We start from the raw sequence: 18,703 nt of genomic DNA, 5'->3' as shown, positions 1-18,703 counted from the left end.
TCCGACTCATACGCCGTGTAGCGTGCATTCCACTGACCCCAAACCACCGTCATTTGCTCTACAGTAGTGTCACGGGCGCCTCATTGGAGGGCACGGTAGATGTCTGTAGTAATTCCTGATGAAAGCTGTTTCTGCCTCGGCGGCAGCGATGGCCGTTTGTTGGTTAGGAGGAGGCAAGTTGAGGGCCTGCGAGCAACCTGTCTTAATGCTAGAAACAGTTGATGATGATGTTTGGTTTGTGGGGCGCTCAACAGCGCGGTCATCAGCACCCGTACAAAGTCCCAATTGGTTCACAATCCAATTTTTTACACAGTCCAATCTAGTCACTGTGAGGAATAATGGTGACGATAATGATGAAATTATGAGAACAACACAACAACAGGAAGAGGAAATCCCTAACCCGGCCGGGAATGGAACCCAGGACCCCGTGACCAGTGCCAGCATCGCTAGCCACTAGACCACGAGCTGCGGACACTAGAAGCAGTGGGCCTATGCCTGTAGTTATGATCTGTGGTGCAATTTCGTGCCACAGCAGACCAGTGTCGTGGTTATCACTCTCATCCAGACTGCAAAGCCGTACGCCAAACTTGGGACCGGACTTTTTATGCTGCCATTCATAAACAGCAATTTGAGGGGGTGTTTTCCAACAGGATAACGCTAGCCCACATACCGCTCTTCCAACCCAGCATGCTCTACAGAGCGTCGACATGTTGTCTTGAGGTGCTCTGTCGCCAGATCTACACTCCTGGAAATGGAAAAAAGAACACATTGACACCGGTGTGTCAGACCAACCATACTTGCTCCGGACACTGCGAGAGGGCTGTACAAGCAATGATCACACGCACGGCACAGCGGACACACCAGGAACCGCGGTGTTGGCCGTCGAATGGCGCTAGCTGCGCAGCATTTGTGCACCGCCGCTGTCAGTGTCAGCCAGTTTGCCGTGGCATACGGAGCTCCATCGCAGTCTTTAACACTGGTAGCATGCCGCGACAGCGTGGACGTGAACCGTATGTGCAGTTGACGGACTTTGAGCGAGGGCGTATAGTGGGCATGCGGGAGGCCGGGTGGACGTACCGCCGAATTGCTCAACACGTGGGGCGTGAGGTCTCCACAGTACATCGATGTTGTCGCCAGTGGTCGGCGGAAGGTGCACATGCCCGTCGACCTGGGACCGGACCGCAGCGACGCACGGATGCACGCCAAGACCGTAGGATCCTACGCAGTGCCGTAGGGGACCGCACCGCCACTTCCCAGCAAATTAGGGACACTGTTGCTCCTGGGGTATCGGCGAGGACCATTCGCAACCGTCTCCATGAAGCTGGGCTACGGTCCCGCACACCGTTAGGCCGTCTTCCGCTCACGCCCCAACACCGTGCAGCCCGCCTCCAGTGGTGTCGCGACAGGCGTGAATGGAGGGACGAATGGAGACGTGTCATCTTCAGCGATGAGAGTCGCTTCTGCCTTGGTGCCAATGATGGTCGTATGCGTGTTTGGCGCCGTGCAGGTGAGCGCCACAATCAGGACTGCATACGACCGAGGCACACAGGGCCAACACCCGGCATCATGGTGTGGGGAGCGATCTCCTACACTGGCCGTACACCACTGGTGATCGTCGAGGGAACACTGAATAGTGCACGGTACATCCAAACCGTCATCGAACCCATCGTTCTACCATTCCTAGACCGGCAAGGGAACTTGCTGTTCCAACAGGGCAATGCACGTCCGCATGTATCCCGTGCCACCCAACGTGCTCTAGAAGGTGTAAGTCAACTACCCTGGCCAGCAAGATCTCCGGATCTGTCCCCCATTGAACATGTTTGGGACTGGATGAAGCGTCGTCTCACGCGGTCTGCACGTCCAGCACGAACGCTGGTCCAACTGAGGCGCCAGGTGGAAATGGCATGGCAAGCCGTTCCACAGGACTACATCCAGCATCTCTACGATCGTCTCCATGGGAGAATAGCAGCCTGCATTGCTGCGAAAGGTGGATATACACTGTATTAGTGCCGACATTGTGCATGCTCTGTTGCCTGTGTCTATGTGCCTGTGGTTCTGTCAGTGTGATCATGTGATGTATCTGACCCCAGGAATGTGTCAATAAAGTTTCCCCTTCCTGGGACAATGAATTCACGGTGTTCTTATTTCAATTTCCAGGAGTGTATGTCTAATCGAGTGCACATTGACGCCAAATCCAGAGCCACCCACAACTAGCATTAACCATTCCTGTATTGACCGGCCAAGTGCAATAGGCATGGAAATTCATCCCAGAAACTGACATCCTACACTTGTAGAACCAAATGCACTCAACATTCTGACGGTTGCACAGGTTATTAGTGTAGCAGCATTTCACATTTGTGTGGCTTATCTCCCGTTTACATCAAACTGTTCAAATGGTACAAATGTCTCTGAGTACTATGGGACTCCCCTAGGACTTAGAACTACTTAAACCTAACTAACCTAAGGACATCACACACATCCATGCCCGAGGCAGGAATCGAAGCTGCGACCGTAGCGGTCGCGCGGTTCGAGACTGAAGCGCCTAGAACCGCTGAGCCACACTGGCCTGCCCTCAAACTGTGATCGTACAATGTTAATCACTTTAATACGTTGTCTAGTTAAATGTTGTCCTGAAATTTCATTTGTCTAAGGTAATTATTTTTGCTTAATTTTTTCCTGAGTGTAGTTGCGCACTACAGATATATTAACTACAAATGTAAGTCTGTTAACCTAGCCGATGTTGGTAATTGCAAAATTGTTTCATGCGAGATACAATGACTTAATTTTACACAATCACCTTCACGCTACTTGGAACATAGCAACACCACTGCTAAAAACCGTAACATAAAAGAGGGCGGCGTACACATAAAAACACAAGTATTATTCGGAATATTCACACATCTTCTTAGTCACAAAGTTATCAAGTGTACTGAACATCATATCACACCTGTCAGTTATACGCTGTAATCCCAAGCCCCCCTGTATATGCTCACTGTGTGCAAAACACACAGAGAACAATGTAGTACAGGGCACGTCCTGTGCACTGTTGTTAACATGGGACGCGATATTGGGACCGGCTGGGAGAGGCGTTTGGCGGGCCTTGATAGGCTGCCCAGCGATTACATCAGAGCGACCCAATTCGCGCACCGGACTGGCTTCATCGAAATGCCAGCGGCGGGATGCGTGCCACTCACCTCAGCTCGCCTCGCCTCTGCTCAGCTGCAGCTCTGCCGCCGCCTCCGCGAACACTGCTGGCCGCTGTGGCCTCGACGCCTCCGTGGCCCCGCCTCCGATCACTGACGTAACGACCGCCGTCTGCCCTATCAGCAAGCTCGTTTGCGTTCCGCGCTCAACGGCAGTGTTGTTTGTGCGGAACTTCGCGCTTCCGCTATCGCGCACGTTGCGTAACTGATAAAAGCAGTGACTGGCAACGCCAAATGTCGACCAGCTGGTGTGTCAGATACTGTTTATCTGGGCTGCAATGGTTCAACTTTGTAATTGTCTACCTGATATACTGCGCAGGCGTAATACCGTATGGGAAGAGCCCGATAAAGAGCTTATTCATTGGACTTCTGAGCGAGGAAACCTTTCCAACCACAAGAGCTACCTTCGTGGGGCCCCTGAGCTGCTATATTACACAGCACCTTATGAAAAGTGCATCACGTCAAGAAGCACGGCCGGCCGGTGTGGCTGAGCGGTTCTAGGCGCTTCAGACTGGAACCGTGCGACTGCTACGGTCGCACGTTCGAATCCTGCCTCGGGCATAGATGTGTGTGATATGGTCTTCAGTTATATTCATTCATTTATGTTTCCTCATTATACCCATTCACTAGATCTCCAAATGCCTCAAATGGCTCTGTGCACTATGGGACCTAACATCTATGGTCATCAGTCCCCTAGAACTTACAACTACTTAAACCTAACTAACCTAAGGACATCACACAACACCCAGTCATCACGAGGCAGAGAAAAGCCCTGACCCCGCCGGGAATCGAAGCCGGGAACCCGGGCGAGGGAAGCGAGAACGCTACCACACGACCACGAGCTGCGGACCTAGATCTCCATCTCATACATTTGTTGTGCCTTGGAATGCTGTACAGAGCTTTAAGGATCCATTATACCGGCGGGAAGTGTTAGCATAACTGCAAAGACTATTTAGATTTCGAACTCATGATGGCATATGCCACCTGGTGTAGTACATGTACTGGTAATGGTTTCAACGTCGTCCGCCAACAGGTAGTGTGCTGGCATAGCTACCAGAGCGCCATCTCTGTCTACCCTTTAACAGAGAATCCTCACGGCCAGAAGGCTCAGTGTGGTGCAGATGTGTGAAGCAAGCAGTCGACCATCCCACGGCGACGAACTCGTGCTTCCTACAGCCTACTGTGGTCTTCCGATTGGTGGGAAGGACCTTTCGGAGAATCGCCACAAAAGTCGGACGTGGTTCGCCAGTTGTGCAACAATGTTGGTGTCGGTGATCATGCGAACGTTCTCTTACCCATCGACGCGGTTCTGGACGTCCACACATCACGAACGCCCGCCAGGATCGTCGTATTGTAAGGGCAGCAGTGGCAGATCGTACAGCCAACACAGCACAGATAAGAGTTGTTGCGAGCCCAGATGTGTCAGTAAGAACTGTTGCGAACTGGTTATTAGCAGTTGGACAACCTCTACCCTGTCTCTGACGCTACAGCTTTGACGTGCACTACTCGAATGGGGTCGTCAGAGGATCACTTGTAAGATGGAATGACGCGCCATGGTCTTCAGCCATGAAAGCAGATTCTGCCTGAACGCAAGTGATGGTCTGCGTGTACGAACCTGACCCGATGAGCGCTGTCTCGTAGAGTGCATTCGTTCCAAGACGACGCTAGCCTCATTCCAGGCCGTATGGTCTAGAGCGCGATAAGCTACAACTCTCGCTCACCTTTGGTGTTTGTGGAGGGGACAGTAAAATACTCTTGCAGAATGTTGTTAGACCAGTGCTTTTGCCGTTCTTACTACAGGACAGTGTTGTGTTATTATAACAACATAATACTCACCCACACACACTGCCTTTGAAACTCAACGTGCTCTGCGAGACGTGCAGCAACTTCCCTGGTCAGCACGATGTCCGGACCTGTCTCCAGCAGAGCTCTGTGGGACGTAAAACGTTACAGAACTATGTGAACAGGTCGAACAGGCGTAGCGTAACGTATTCCAAAACAGTATTCGCCGCCTGTACAAGCAACTGGATGCCATAGCCAGCGCCTGCATTGTCACCCGTGGAGGCTGCTCCATGTACTAATTTTGGTGTTACAGCATGTGTCGATACTTGGTACCTAGATACCTGGTACCTCAGAACTGTGGTGCCGGTGATCTGTAAGTGTAATTATTTCATGTACTGCATATACACTGTTACAACATTAAATCTTGTGTGAATCCGAAACATCTAGAAAGATGTACTAATTATTTCCGGCAATTTATTTTCCACTGGTTATGTACTCCGCTCATTTAATTATCAAGGTAGCTGTAATTAGATCTTCCTCTCCAGTCTGTTCTAGTAATTTTCAACAAGCATCTCTCCTCTGCTTGCTAAACAACATTCAGTCTTTGAATGGAATTCGCACTGAGAGCCTGTCAGACTGCCATTACTAACAATTGATGGAAATACATTGATTGTGAACTTCCCTTTCAAAGCACATGTAGACTTTAATGTAGAAAAAACTGTTTACTAAAATAAATCCACGCCACTTATGATCTTGTGTCAAGCTATGCTGTCGAATCAGTTATTGTTTTCAACTGCCCTAAACACAGATATTCATCAAACTATTGCATCATCTCGTTAAATTGTAGTATTTACTCTTCGATGTTCATAAATTACTTTATTCTAATTAAAATTGACTTTCTCTCGTTCTATGTTGCAATTTATCTACAGTAGGAGGGAACAGTACAACGTCATGAGTGTCTCCGGTGAGTTTCAGTGTGACTCACGCCTCCGTGTTTTCAACTGAGGAATCTGAACACGTTTTTGGGGCTACTATGATCATTTATGCTGATATGGAATGTTTTTGCTCGACTCTTATTTCTGTACTGTTCTGTTTAAGACTAATAGGAGTTATGCAGCTGATATAAATATTCGTTGTTTAATCTATCTAAGTCTAGCTTGTCACGAGCTGTTTGTACAGGTCTATTGAAATTGATTCAGTATTTTGCTCAGTATCAACGAACCCCAGGCAAACTGGTGAGGTGGTACTAAGTACCATTCCTACGTATTACAATTTCACTCAGAAGTTACAACCTTTGCCAGAATGTTGATACCACTGTAGGAGTCTTTATAAGTTCAGTCCCCCCTCCCCCCTCCCCCTCCCCAGAAGTTGTTCTGTAAGTTTGTCCTAACATGTGTCCCATTGGTCCTTTCTGGTCTTATGAATTTCTATTGTCTTTTAGCGTCACGACAATGTTGAAGTCTAATTTCTCTTCCTGGGCTGTCTTTGATGTTTGGTAATATCGTCGTTTATCACGAGTGTCTTTTCTTAGTCCTGTTAAAATTGTTGACCATGGTGCCCTTTCTTTGGGTGAGTCGCGTGCTCCAGGTATTGCTGTAGCTTGTGCTCTCTGTAAGACGTCTGTAATATCATGAGTCTGTAATCTATGCTTCCTTGGGTGCCACATAGAGGAAACCAATCACTTTCCTTAGCTTTTGAAAGCTTGCTTTGTGTAGCAGCAACCTTGCGTGTTGTAATGTGTCTGTGTCTGTGTTTGTTTTAGTATATGTAATTATTATGTTATGATCACTGAGCACCTGTCAGCTTCACTGAGCACCGAATGGCGAACCTTATTTCTGTAACTTTTCTAATTTTTTCGACGTAAGTGTTACTATTATACAGCAATACAGTAATGTCACATTACTGAACTTTACATATTTGACGTTACATATTTGAGACGATTGCTATCGGTGCGATAAGTTACGCTCCTCACATATTAAGAAATTTTCTACTTACTGGTGAGTACTGAAGCATAGTTTATAAGGAGAACGTAAATGTTTATTTTTTGTAAATTTCAAAGATAAATTTAATGTCTATCAGAGGATTATTTAACTCAGAGATTGTTTAAGTTACAGCAAAAACCAGCAAAGACAATATCTGAGTAAGGAAGTGCGTGCTTCCTCTTCTGATCCTCATTTATTCTTGTGCTGCATTAGCGAACAGAGGTACGTGTAATTGCTGTGTGTAATTTGTAATTACTGATGAATAACATGGCAGTTTCTTACTAATGCGTGTGTAGTCATTCGTAGAATCCTTTGAAATCACGTATTTTAATCTGGTTTATGAGTTTTAACATTTCAGATCTATGTATCAGAATTGTGCACAAATTTTTTGGAAGTAAAACGGCCGATATCTTATGGCATCGGATCATTTTAGCATTCAGCACGTACAAAGTCGAACCTTTGCATTATCTTTCTGTGAAGTCCCATTTCATACTTTTTGCAACTTTGTACACGGAAGTCAATATCATACATTTTCACGTCAATGCTTTCAAAGAATAACGATGCTACCAGGGCTTGACACATCGAGAGGACATCACAGTAGCGATGACAGATGTAAGATGCTGAAATCGGTGAAAGTTAACCAAATGAGAATAAGTATTGTGATAAACGTTAAATAAATAACAGCATCGTGTCCTCATAATTGTGACATGTCTTCCCCGATACTTATCTTTCTTAACTGTATCGCATATATTTTGGTTACAGCTTAATATTTTGCCGTTATTTACTCTGCCAGTAATGAAGGATATGTTACAGTATCTAAGTGCGCCATAGCTGTCGGAGGATACTTCACTACACGATAAATGGCGATGATCTATGTCGTTGGCTATTAGCGAGTCTCTGGTATGATACCTGGTTACCTCTTAGTCTAATAAGCAAATTTTGATACATAAGCAACAACCCTTAGATTCAGCGTGCTAAGATGACCAGAACTCACTAGTCTTTGTGAAAATAAAGTCTATTTACGGTTTCCAAATATTCCTCAAACAGTTGCCAGAAGGTTGTATTAAGCATGACTGTGCATTGGAGAAGCGATTTTCTCGAATGTGTAGAAAGATGTGTAAAGTTGTTCACCTTATGTTTTTCTTCTTCTGTCACAGAAAGTAACTAGGTGGGGAGAATCTTTCTTGTTTCGTTTTTTAATTTTTTTTGTAAACATACGAGTGTGTGTGTGTGTGTGTGTGTGTGTGAGAGAGAGAGAGAGAGAGAGAGAGAGAGAGTCGCAAGCGACAGCAAAGGATTTCCAGAGAAAATCTATTTAGAGTTGTGTACTGGTAAAAAAAAAGAGTAGAGATAATACGCATAATTATTTTCAAGAAAGGAGAAGAGCTTTCTACTTACAGTCAGAAATTTTCCCATTATTTTGGCAGAGAGTAATTTTGAGACAGAAGAAAAGAGATCCATTGGAAAAGATAGTAGGCCTAGTTGTTTACAGCCATGTCGTTTATTGTAACTGGGAAAATGGTAATTTTTTGGTGACTAGTTACAATAAATATCGTAGAACTGAAGATTGTGTCTAATCATTTCAAACGAGGAAGCTAAAGTAACACATGCGTGGCAAGCAGCAGTCATCACAGAAACAAAATTATTCTAAACAGACCATCAGGAGCGCTGATGAATATGAAGTGCATCGAGGCAGATATGATATGATTTCAGAACCTGAGATACCAATTACTGTGAAACAATAATGTTTCGCGGCATGTTTTAGTTGTGGCACGAATATATGTATAAAGTTTCTGAGTGCGACTTACAAATGAAGAGGAAGCTGTCTGAAGTCAAGGTAATTAGCTTCAACAGTTCTGTTTTTTGTATGAGGAGCTTTTAGTAAATCTTCTTAAAATAAAATTATCAAAATTAACTCAACTAAGATCTAACATTAACTTTACAGCCATTGGACAAATACACATATACAAAGAGGGACAGCTGAACTCTGAACTTATCTAATTGTGGTGCTGTTCAGATGGTAATTAGCTTCAAACTCAGCTCTATCACAAAACTATAGGAATTTGAATTTAGTATTTCCTACTATTTATTTGTTGTGTTATCAATATGCGTGTTAGTGTCGACGTTGCTGCGTAATACACATACTTCACGAATCTGGGCTCCCTTACGCATAGATAATATCTTGAGGCCCGCCATAGACTGATGCTTGTTAACACTTTCTCTTTGGGAGAGAATTATGTAACGTTTGTCTTACAAAGGAATGAGAGGGCTCTGACTTTCGATAAAAAGTGACTTAAGTAAGCACAATTGAATATGTTCGGTCTGCTTCATACACGAACAGCTAACGGCCAGTTGAAAGAGGCTTCAGTACTTGCTGTATATTCCTCTAAATAACAGTTTTTCATAAATGCAAAGGACTGGCCTGTAGTACAGGTTTTAGGGTCAACTTCTGGCAACTAAACGTAGTATTACTACACCTCTCTCCTTCGTTAGATCATCTGGCTCGTTTTACTGGAGAACATACACGCCTCCAACGACAATTAAACAACAACATCCTCTTGCAGGAAGTACAACTATAAAGGTGAACTAGTAGCTACCCATTACATTTACTTCTTATACCGAATCAAGATCTGTCACAGTCCATTATTGTTTCGAGACTAATCGACAAAAAGGTGACATTCAATACGAAACTAGTTTATGTCTTCCCACATTGACTGTATGGCGCGAGGATGAAAAAGGTGGAGGTCGAAGGAAGGTAAAAACTATCGACCCTATTTTGCGACAAATGTTTCTGTTCCAAAGGGTAACTTTACTAGAAATACGTAGTCATCACATTTTTGTATTTCTATTGGTAGTCTCCAGGGCACTGGGTTGTGGCTGAATGTTCTGTCGTGTGGTATATTGCAGAACACAGCCAAATAATTAGTAGTAGGTTCACTGTTGCATAGATGCCGTGGCAAGCTTCCAGAACGGCTCTTAATCTGGACACATTTAGCTCTCGAGGAATCAGTTTACGTGCCGTGAGTAAAAATAAAGATGTTATTATTGGCTTGGATCCACTAGGTCGAACTACCGAAGAAAGACAGCGAAAAAATGAGAATGAACGCTTAGTGGACATTTTTCATTGCAGCGATCTGCGACATCTAAATTTACTTTGCTAAGGTCCAGAAGCGTGATGGTTTGTTAGAATATAAGGCATACTGTATGTACTTATAAATAAACAGAGCAAATATCTGTAGAATCGTCCGCAATTTACCGATCGACAAGACGTACGGAAAAGAAGGTGGCATAACTCTTGCTTTTGCTGGTGCGTCTCCTCGCCATGTAAAGTTATGATGCATTGGTCTTCTTGTCCGTTCACTCGTCGTGCACAACAAGAAACTTGGAGTGCAGTAAATGCCTCTCCCCCCCCTCCAACCCCCACCCACCCACCCTCGATGACAGTCTGGCCTCCATCTGTGTAAAGAAGAGGCAGGCAATATTTATTACATCAGGAACAGTGTACGGCAGAATATAAAAAGCCTTCTGTGCGTTCACCATCTGCGCGTGTAATGTTAGGAGGGGGCAGAAATATGATAGAGCACTGGCAGAGGCTCTCATACCTCTGACGTAATCGATAACGACATGTGGCGCTAAGAGCTGCTCGTGCTGATGCAGCTAAAACTTCTACAACTCGGCACTAGCTTCCATATACACTGATACTTTTACGACTGCTCTCTTCGAATTATGGCGGATTATTCCGATGGAAAGGAATGCTTACAGTCACTTGTAGAGAACCACGGTAATCTTAAGAGCTATCTGCAAGCCTGTTGATAAAGTTAATTCACAGTGTATTTATACACCATGCACCTGCCTAAGTCTCAAGCTTTTGCGTTCTTCAAGACGTATCCAAAGACTACTTCTGCTTATTACCCGCAAATTTTCTAATGTTGGGAAAAGGAACCAATAAATAACACGTAACATTCTATATTTGTTTTCCGTGATGGCAATGCTACCAAAACTCTGATCAGCGTTTAATGTGTATTTCCAATTATTATAAAAACAAGCCATGCACCTACTCTTAGGCATAATGAACTACTGACCAAGCACTGCAGTAGTGGCAAAGGTAACGTAAGGTGTAACATGTCATTCGTGGTTTCACATTTCCTATTCCGTGGCAACGGCTGACCCATCCACTGAGGTAGCGCAGTATACGTGGCACTGCACTCGTATTCGGGAGGACCCGAGATCAAGTGCCGCCGCCACCCCTCCCCCCCCCCCCCCCCCACCACGGATTGACGTTTTCATGATTTCGCTAAATAACTTCAAACTCGAATAATTCCTTTAACGACTCGTCTAGCAATTTACTCTTCGCTCCTTGTAGAAACTGTACTAGTGTTCAATCTCTGTTGGTCCATTACGGCCAGGAGACATTGGCTGGTACGTACTTTTCAATTCAATAAACATTACCAACTGCCTTACACTTTAAGATATTTTATTTTATTCTGAAAGCAGCCAGTTTCAGCAATTAATTTTGCCATCTTCAAGCCCCATACGCTTTTTTCAAATCAATAAACTTACCGTATAGCGCCATAAAACTTGATATCGTGGATTCTAATCGTTGTGCAGCTGAAAGTGTGACACTAACTCATTGTCTGTTCTGGTTCGCATATTTGCTGTCACTCTTTCGTATGAAGCAGCTGCACAACGATTGGAATTAATGATATCCAGGTTATGGCGCTATACGAAAAGCTCGTCGATTTGAAAGAAGCGTGTGGGGCCTGAAGACGACAAAATGAATTGCCGAAACTGGTTGCTTTCAAAATAAAATAAAATATCTTAAAGTGTACGGATGTTGGTAAAGTTTATTGAATTGAAGAGCTAGTGTTCCGTCTCCTAAATCCCATATGTTGACGTGAACTTGAACTCAAATCCGCTTTTGAGGTGATGTATAGCACGCATTAGACTCAATGTAACGCCGTCAGTTTTGATACCAAGAAGCCAAATATACTAGTAATGTTGGAACATTTATAGTGTCAGGTAGAACGAGACACCTGAACTTTTGCTTACAACTTTGAAACAGAAATGGAAGTTTTTCGTAGCACACGTACAACTCGTCATGACAATCTGTAATTACAACAGTTTCGCCTTATCGTATTATATGAAGCAAAATGTTAGCGTAAGGGCAGACAGTGTAACACAACGAGGAAATAAGCCCTGTTCATGTATGAGCTAGTGGCTTATTTACACCACAGACATCAAGTTTTCTTTTAACAAAATGTTGTCAACTGAATTCTAATGTTACACATAGTCATAAAAAATATAAGGTACATAACATTTTCCTTTCAGTTCGTCGCTGAAACAAATAATTAGTACAGCAAAGTTACTGCAGCAGCCATTTGAGAAGCAGTTGACACCACAGTGACAGAACTGTTACAAATCTATTACTTCAAACACAGCTCCGATCCAGACGCTCTGTAGCGTATATTCCACTGACGCCAAACCACCGCCATTTGGGAATTCAGTGGTGTCAAGCGAGAGCTCATTGGAGGGCGGGGTGGAGATCTGTTGTGTTGTCTGATGAAAGCTGTTTTCGTCTCGAAGCCAGTGATGGTTGAAGCCAGCTGAGGAAGTGCAGCCGCGCGGGATTAGCCGAGCGGTCATAGGCGCTGCAGCCATGGACTGTGCGGCTGATACCGGCGGAGGTTTGAGTCCTCCCTCGTGCATGGGTGTGTGTGTTTGTCCTTAGGGTAATTTAGGATAAGTAGTGTGTAAGCTTAGCGACTGATGACCTTAGCAGTTAAGTCCCATAAGATTTCACAAACATTTGAACATTTTGAGGGAGTGCAGCGAACCTGTCTGTGTGCAACACACTGAGTCTATATCTGGTGTTATGGTCTGGGGTTCGATTTCGTATGACAGCAGGAGCACTTCAATCTGGTGAATGGACCTGTTGTGCTGTCATTCATGAACAGCATCCCATGCGGCGTTTTCCGGTAGGATATCGGTCGCCCACACACCGATGTTGTAACCCAACATAGTGTGCAGTGTGTCGACATGTTGCCTAGCAGTGATCGATCACTGTAACTGCCTCCAGTCGAGCACACATGGGTCCTCATCGGACGACAACTCCAACGTCATCCACAGACAGCGTTAACGTTTCCTGCATCGACCGACCAAGTGCTACATGATGGAAGTCAATTCCACAAACTGACACCCAACACCCTTAAAATACAAGTACGTTTTCTTGCTTTCGTTCAACGTTCCGCCCATTATACTGGTTATCAATGTACCAACATTTCACATTTGCAATGCTTATCTTGTGCTTATATTAACATTTGATCTTGCAGTGTGGATCACTTCTACACTTCACCTTGCCAAATGCATTCCCGAAATTCTATAACTGCAAATTAATTATTTTTTGACGCTGCGATTTTTTGCGACAACGTAGGCCTATGTACAACTAACCAGGCATTCTATAAACAGAAATTCTTGTATCAGATCGCTATCTTTTACAACAAATGTGTATATGTAGTTAGGAGGTTTAGTTTTCGTTCTGTCCCAATAAAAATCGAATGTATAACATTTTTGACTTTGCTTTTACCTTTTAAATAGGTGTTCACCCACCTAAGACAATTTTTTTTGAGTCGGGAGTCTTCTAACTGGTTTGAGGCTGCCGCCACTAATTCCGCTCCTGAGCAAACCATCTCAGATTAGAACTTGTTCCCCACGTCCTAGAATATGTTGCTATTTCTTCCTGCAGGTACGATTTTTAATCTCTACAGCTCTTCATTCCTTACTTTATCAGTCCATTTAATTTTCAACATTCTCCTGCAACAGCAAACCTCAAATGCTGCGATTCTGTTCTGTTCTGGTTTTTGCACTGTCCATGATTCACTACCATACAGTGCTGTGCTCCAAAGATACATTATCAAACATCTATTCAAATCAAGTCCAATGTTTTGATACCAGTAGACTTCTCTGGCCCAGGATTATTCTCATTGTCTGTTCTGGTTCGCATTTTTAGTCCACATTTATGCTACTTCTCATTACATTTGTCTTTTTCCGGTTTAGTTTCAGTTCATATTTTGTACCCATTAGACCGGTCTTCCATTCAACAGATCCTGTATTTCTTCTTGATTTTCACAGAGTATAGCAATGTCAACAGCGAATCATATCACTGATATCCTTTCGCCGTAAATATTAATCCCATTCTTGAAACTTTCTCTTATATCTGTCATTGCTTCTTCGATGAGTAGATTGAATTGTAGGAGCGAACCACTGCACTCCTGTCTTATTCCCCTTTAAACCCGAGCACTTCGTTCTTTGTATTCCTTGAAGTCCTCGTAAACAAACTGCCAATAATTGTTGACAACGTCGCGACTCCACCTGTTTTGATTTCCCCTAAGGTTGTTTCGACTTTTCTATATGTCGAGTGTGTCCTCATCATTACCTTTTCAATTTCTTCGCATCTTTCCTGCAGCTATTTCGCCCTGATTGTCCTGTACTTCTTATTTGTTTCATTTCTAACGGATTCATATTGTTTTATTCCTGTCTTTCCCGGAAATTTGTGTGCTTTTTTCTTTAAGCGACCAATTGAAGTATTTCTTCTGTTACGCAAGGTTCTTTCGCAGTTATTTTCCCTATACCTATATGACAAACGTCTGTGACCACCCTTTTTAGAGCTGTCCACTCTTCTTCAACTGAACTGACTACGCTAGTATTTCTAATCACAGTATACACCACGTTCAAATGTGCCTCATCACACCCTCAATATGTATTTACCCCACGTACTTTAACACTGATTCTTCTGAACAATACGTTTGAACTTCAGCCTACTCGTCATCATTACTAAACTGTGATCTGAGTCTATGTCTGCAATTGTGTATGTCTTAGAATCCATTATCTGATTGCGGAATCCTTATCTGACCATTATATTATCGAGCTGGAATCTTCACATTGCTATTGGTGTTCTCCAAGTTTATCTCCTCCTCTTGAGAATAGATTTATGGCTATTACCATCTGAAGATTATTGAAATACTCAATTACTTTTTTCCCTGTCTTGCAAGGCTGCAGACCATCTGGCTCCTTCACATACTTATTAGAGGCTATCAAACCAGCCTATCTTGCATTCCTAAAATCTGAATTTGAGTATAGGAAAATTAATGCCATTACGCAAATGTATTACACTGTCATGTAATAAAGTAGGTAAACGGATGCTGCGTACGGAATGTGCATGATTAGGAAAGGATGCATCTATAACAGAATTCTATTCATTTCACGTTGGAGACGGGCAGGATCTTTTGGACAGTGAGAAGGGTAGCCATTCACAAGTGTGGGGAACTACAGTTCACTGTGCGTTGTGGATGGAGTCCCATCCAGTGGTGTCTCAGAGACGCTATTGCAATGGCTGGGGGCAGTTTTCTCCCGAAAGCCTAATGTTTTGAGCAGCAACGCGCCAGCTTGGTGCCGTAGCTGTACTAGTTTTTGAGACGTTTCGGAGAAATTGTGTCCGAGCTTCATGACAGAATGGCGCCACACATAGCACCACAATTACCATATTCTGTTGGCGCCGGGCGCCGGAAAGCTTCCCACGCAAAGTCCTGGATGGGGCTGTGATGGTCTACACACGTTTGCAAACACTGTGGGGAATTGGCAGGAAGGCTCCTAGTTTGACAAAGTATGGTAGTGGGAGTCTAGACGATTTTCTTGTAAGGCCATAATAGGCGAAAGATTTGCTAATCGGTAACGCTTGGCCGAGTTCTGGCTCGGCCGAGTAGTCGCTCTATGGGCACGTGGCGGACGAGAGTTTGAGTTGTAGTTGGTTCTTCGCCGCAGCAGGAGTAGATCGCATACTTTGTCACCATTGCTGCCGAGTAATTTCATTCGCAGTTTCACTTGTAAGGCCACCTGGACAAACACATTCACTCTCGCACTTCGATCGGTCTCCAAAGCGGTGCCCATCTCCATGAAGCGGATCCGACCACGAGTATGAGCCATTATCAGCACGCCGCACGCCTTGCGTCTTACTGACGATAATATAAGCAGCACCAACCTGTAGGATTTCAGTTGATTTTTCAGGCACCCAAAATTCGAACTGAATTTACTCAGTGGTGGCACCAGAGGACCACTTTAGGTCATATCGTGGTACTGCATCAGATTACCCACTTGTTTATCGATATTATACGTTTCACCTTTTCTCTTTGCTCCCCCTTCTCGTAGTAGAGAAGCACAATGGATTCCTTGCAGCGTTGTTTGTTTTAGGTTCTTGCCGACAACTCTGTCGGGTGAGGACTATTTACATGTTTAGTTTTTTGTTTTACATTAATATGTATGGTTCTTCCTTGTACAAATTCATGATCAATTTTGTATTCAGTTTAAAGAAAATAAACGTAGTTCTAACTTTTTAGGACTTCATTTATTTGTTAAAAATCACACTCACCAGAATCCTTTGCCATCATCAGTTTTGGAGGGGAACTTTGATCAATTAATTTATTGAAAAAATTATGTAAGAGGCTAGTCGCACCACGTAGGATTTATGTCAGGGCCATTGTAAGACTACGTTATACAAATGGCTCTGAGCACTATGGGACTTAACATCTGTGGTCATCAGTCCCCTAGAACTTAGAACTACTTAAACCTAACTAACCTAAGAACATCACACACGTCTATGCCCGAGACAGGATTCGAATCTGCGACCGTAGCAGTCGCGCGGTTCCGGACTGAGCGCCTGAACCGCTAGACCACCGCGGCCGGCTACGTTATACACATTGCGCTGCAAACTCGCAGCTAGTTTCCACTCTCGTTTCCTAATGCCAAGCCTATATTCTCCTGTAACCCTTTCTTCTATTTCCACCCCTACGCCCGTGTTCCAATCCCCCATGGTTATTAGATTTTAACCTCCTTTGAAATATTGAATTATCCGTTCAGTACCCTCACATATTTTCTCTGTTTGTTCGTCTTCCGCTTACGACGTTGAAAATTATACCTGAAGAGTCATTGTTGCCGTTGGTTTGCTGTTGAATTTGATGAGAACTGAAATGTCGACAGTAACACACTCTCTGGCCTCTCTTCTTATTCGTAACGAATCCTACTCCGTTTATACAATTTTTCATGCTGTTAATATTGTGCTATATTCGTCTGGCCTGAAATCCTTGGTTTGTATCAGTTTCATTTCACTGATCCATATTAAATATAGAATGAGCTTTTCCTCTTCCCTTTTCAGATTTTCTAGCTTTCCCATTATGTTCAAACTTCTTACATTCCATCCTCCGACTCGTAGTATGTTATCTCGTCGTTGCGTATTCCATCTTTTTCTCATATTCTCCTCCCACTTGGCAGTCCTTCCCGGAAAATTCGAATTTGGGAGTAATCCTTAATCTTTTGCCATGGACATGTCATAATTACACTTTTCAAATTACGGGTTACACGGCCTGTGGGTATACATTACGTGTCTTTAATGTCGTGGTTTTCATTGTCTTCTGCATCCGCGTGCCGTTGATTATTGTTGATTGTTTCGTCTTTTCGGAGCAGCTTGCCACGCCAAGGAGAAGACAGGCCCTGAAACGCTCTGCGCTCCTTGCAAACTCATCTCACGGTTCCAATCCTCAGTACAAATTTTGCAGTTCAGAGGTGATTCCGTAAAATGAGGTCTAGGTGACATACTGTATACTGGTCAAGCGTTCCTACTGGAATTAATAAACCTTTTCATGGATAATCGTAGTGAACCAGTACTTAGGCTCTCACCGTACTTGTTCTCTGTGAAGCTATTGCAGATGTCGTCCCTCAAAGCACCACTTGTAGCGCACTAGATTCTTCAAAAGATGCAGGCAGGCGACATGTGATTTTAACTGCTGGTGCGGGTAGCTAATTTGTACAAAATGAGTCCCAGAAATACATTACAATGCATTTATTTGCAAACCGCGATACAGTAACAGATAACTATTATGAAACGATTCCTCTCAAAAAGTTAATAAAATCCTAGAGCTTGGTAAGCCGACTATCACATAAGAACAGTATCTCCCCCAAACCAATCCTACAGGATAGCTCTGTCACAAGTACAACGCAACTGGACGCAGCAACATCAAGACCCACGGGAGTAGACCCTAGGAGAATCTATCCCAACCTAGAATTTGCAATGCAGCTCTCTCGCCTGGAGCAGCCGGCCATCCTTACCACAGCACTCCGGCACGTCGTACGTATAGGGCACAAATACGGAAAAAGGGTCACCTTCTCCACAATGGAGGCTGTAGACAGAATACAGTTAACGTCAATGAACCTCCTCACTGAATTCGAAGCCCTGCGTGACTTGCTCAAAAAAGTGTTTGAAAGGAGAGGGGAAAGATTCGAAATGGACGAAATATATGTACAGTCTGCCCTGGCTAATGGACGAATAGCGTCAGACTGGAATAAACCTTGGCCTGAATGTAACTTCCACACATACTTCCCATAATGTCACCAAACGTCCCAACTGGGCAAATCAACACCCACAATAGCCGTCTTGTCATGCAGGAGCTACGAAGGATAGTGGAGGAGCTGAGACTGGACGTAATCTGTCTGCAGGAGCCATATTCTCGGGCTGGGCAAATACCCTTCATGTCAGCCTCCTGGCAAGTCATCTCCACTGGGGAAGAACCTCAAGCAGTCGTGATCATCACAAATAAAGGGCTGAGAGCAACAACAATAACGCAGCTGTCAAACAGCCTCTATAACGTCGTGGAATTACAAACGCCTCTTGGCTTGGTATTCATAGTAAAC

The 18,703-nt window shown here is 44.1% G+C and overlaps 1 protein-coding gene across 1 annotated transcript in view; it reads right to left on the bottom strand.

Annotated features, from left to right (window-relative positions):
• The window catches only part of LOC124802034, a 48,836-nt gene extending 45,512 nt beyond the window's left edge, over positions 1-3,324 (bottom strand). Inside the window, exon 1 of the mRNA XM_047263117.1 lies at positions 3,195-3,324. The gene's annotated coding sequence lies outside the window, so the exon portion shown is untranslated. The remainder of the gene's footprint in view (positions 1-3,194) is intronic.
• Positions 3,325-18,703: the final 15,379 nt, after the last annotated feature.

The sequence above is a fragment of the Schistocerca piceifrons genome, chromosome 1 (genome assembly GCF_021461385.2).
Source record: "Schistocerca piceifrons isolate TAMUIC-IGC-003096 chromosome 1, iqSchPice1.1, whole genome shotgun sequence".
NCBI lineage: Eukaryota > Metazoa > Arthropoda > Insecta > Orthoptera > Acrididae > Schistocerca > Schistocerca piceifrons.
The sequence above is the reverse complement of the archived record's forward strand: the minus strand, read 5'-3'. Positions and strand labels throughout refer to the sequence as shown.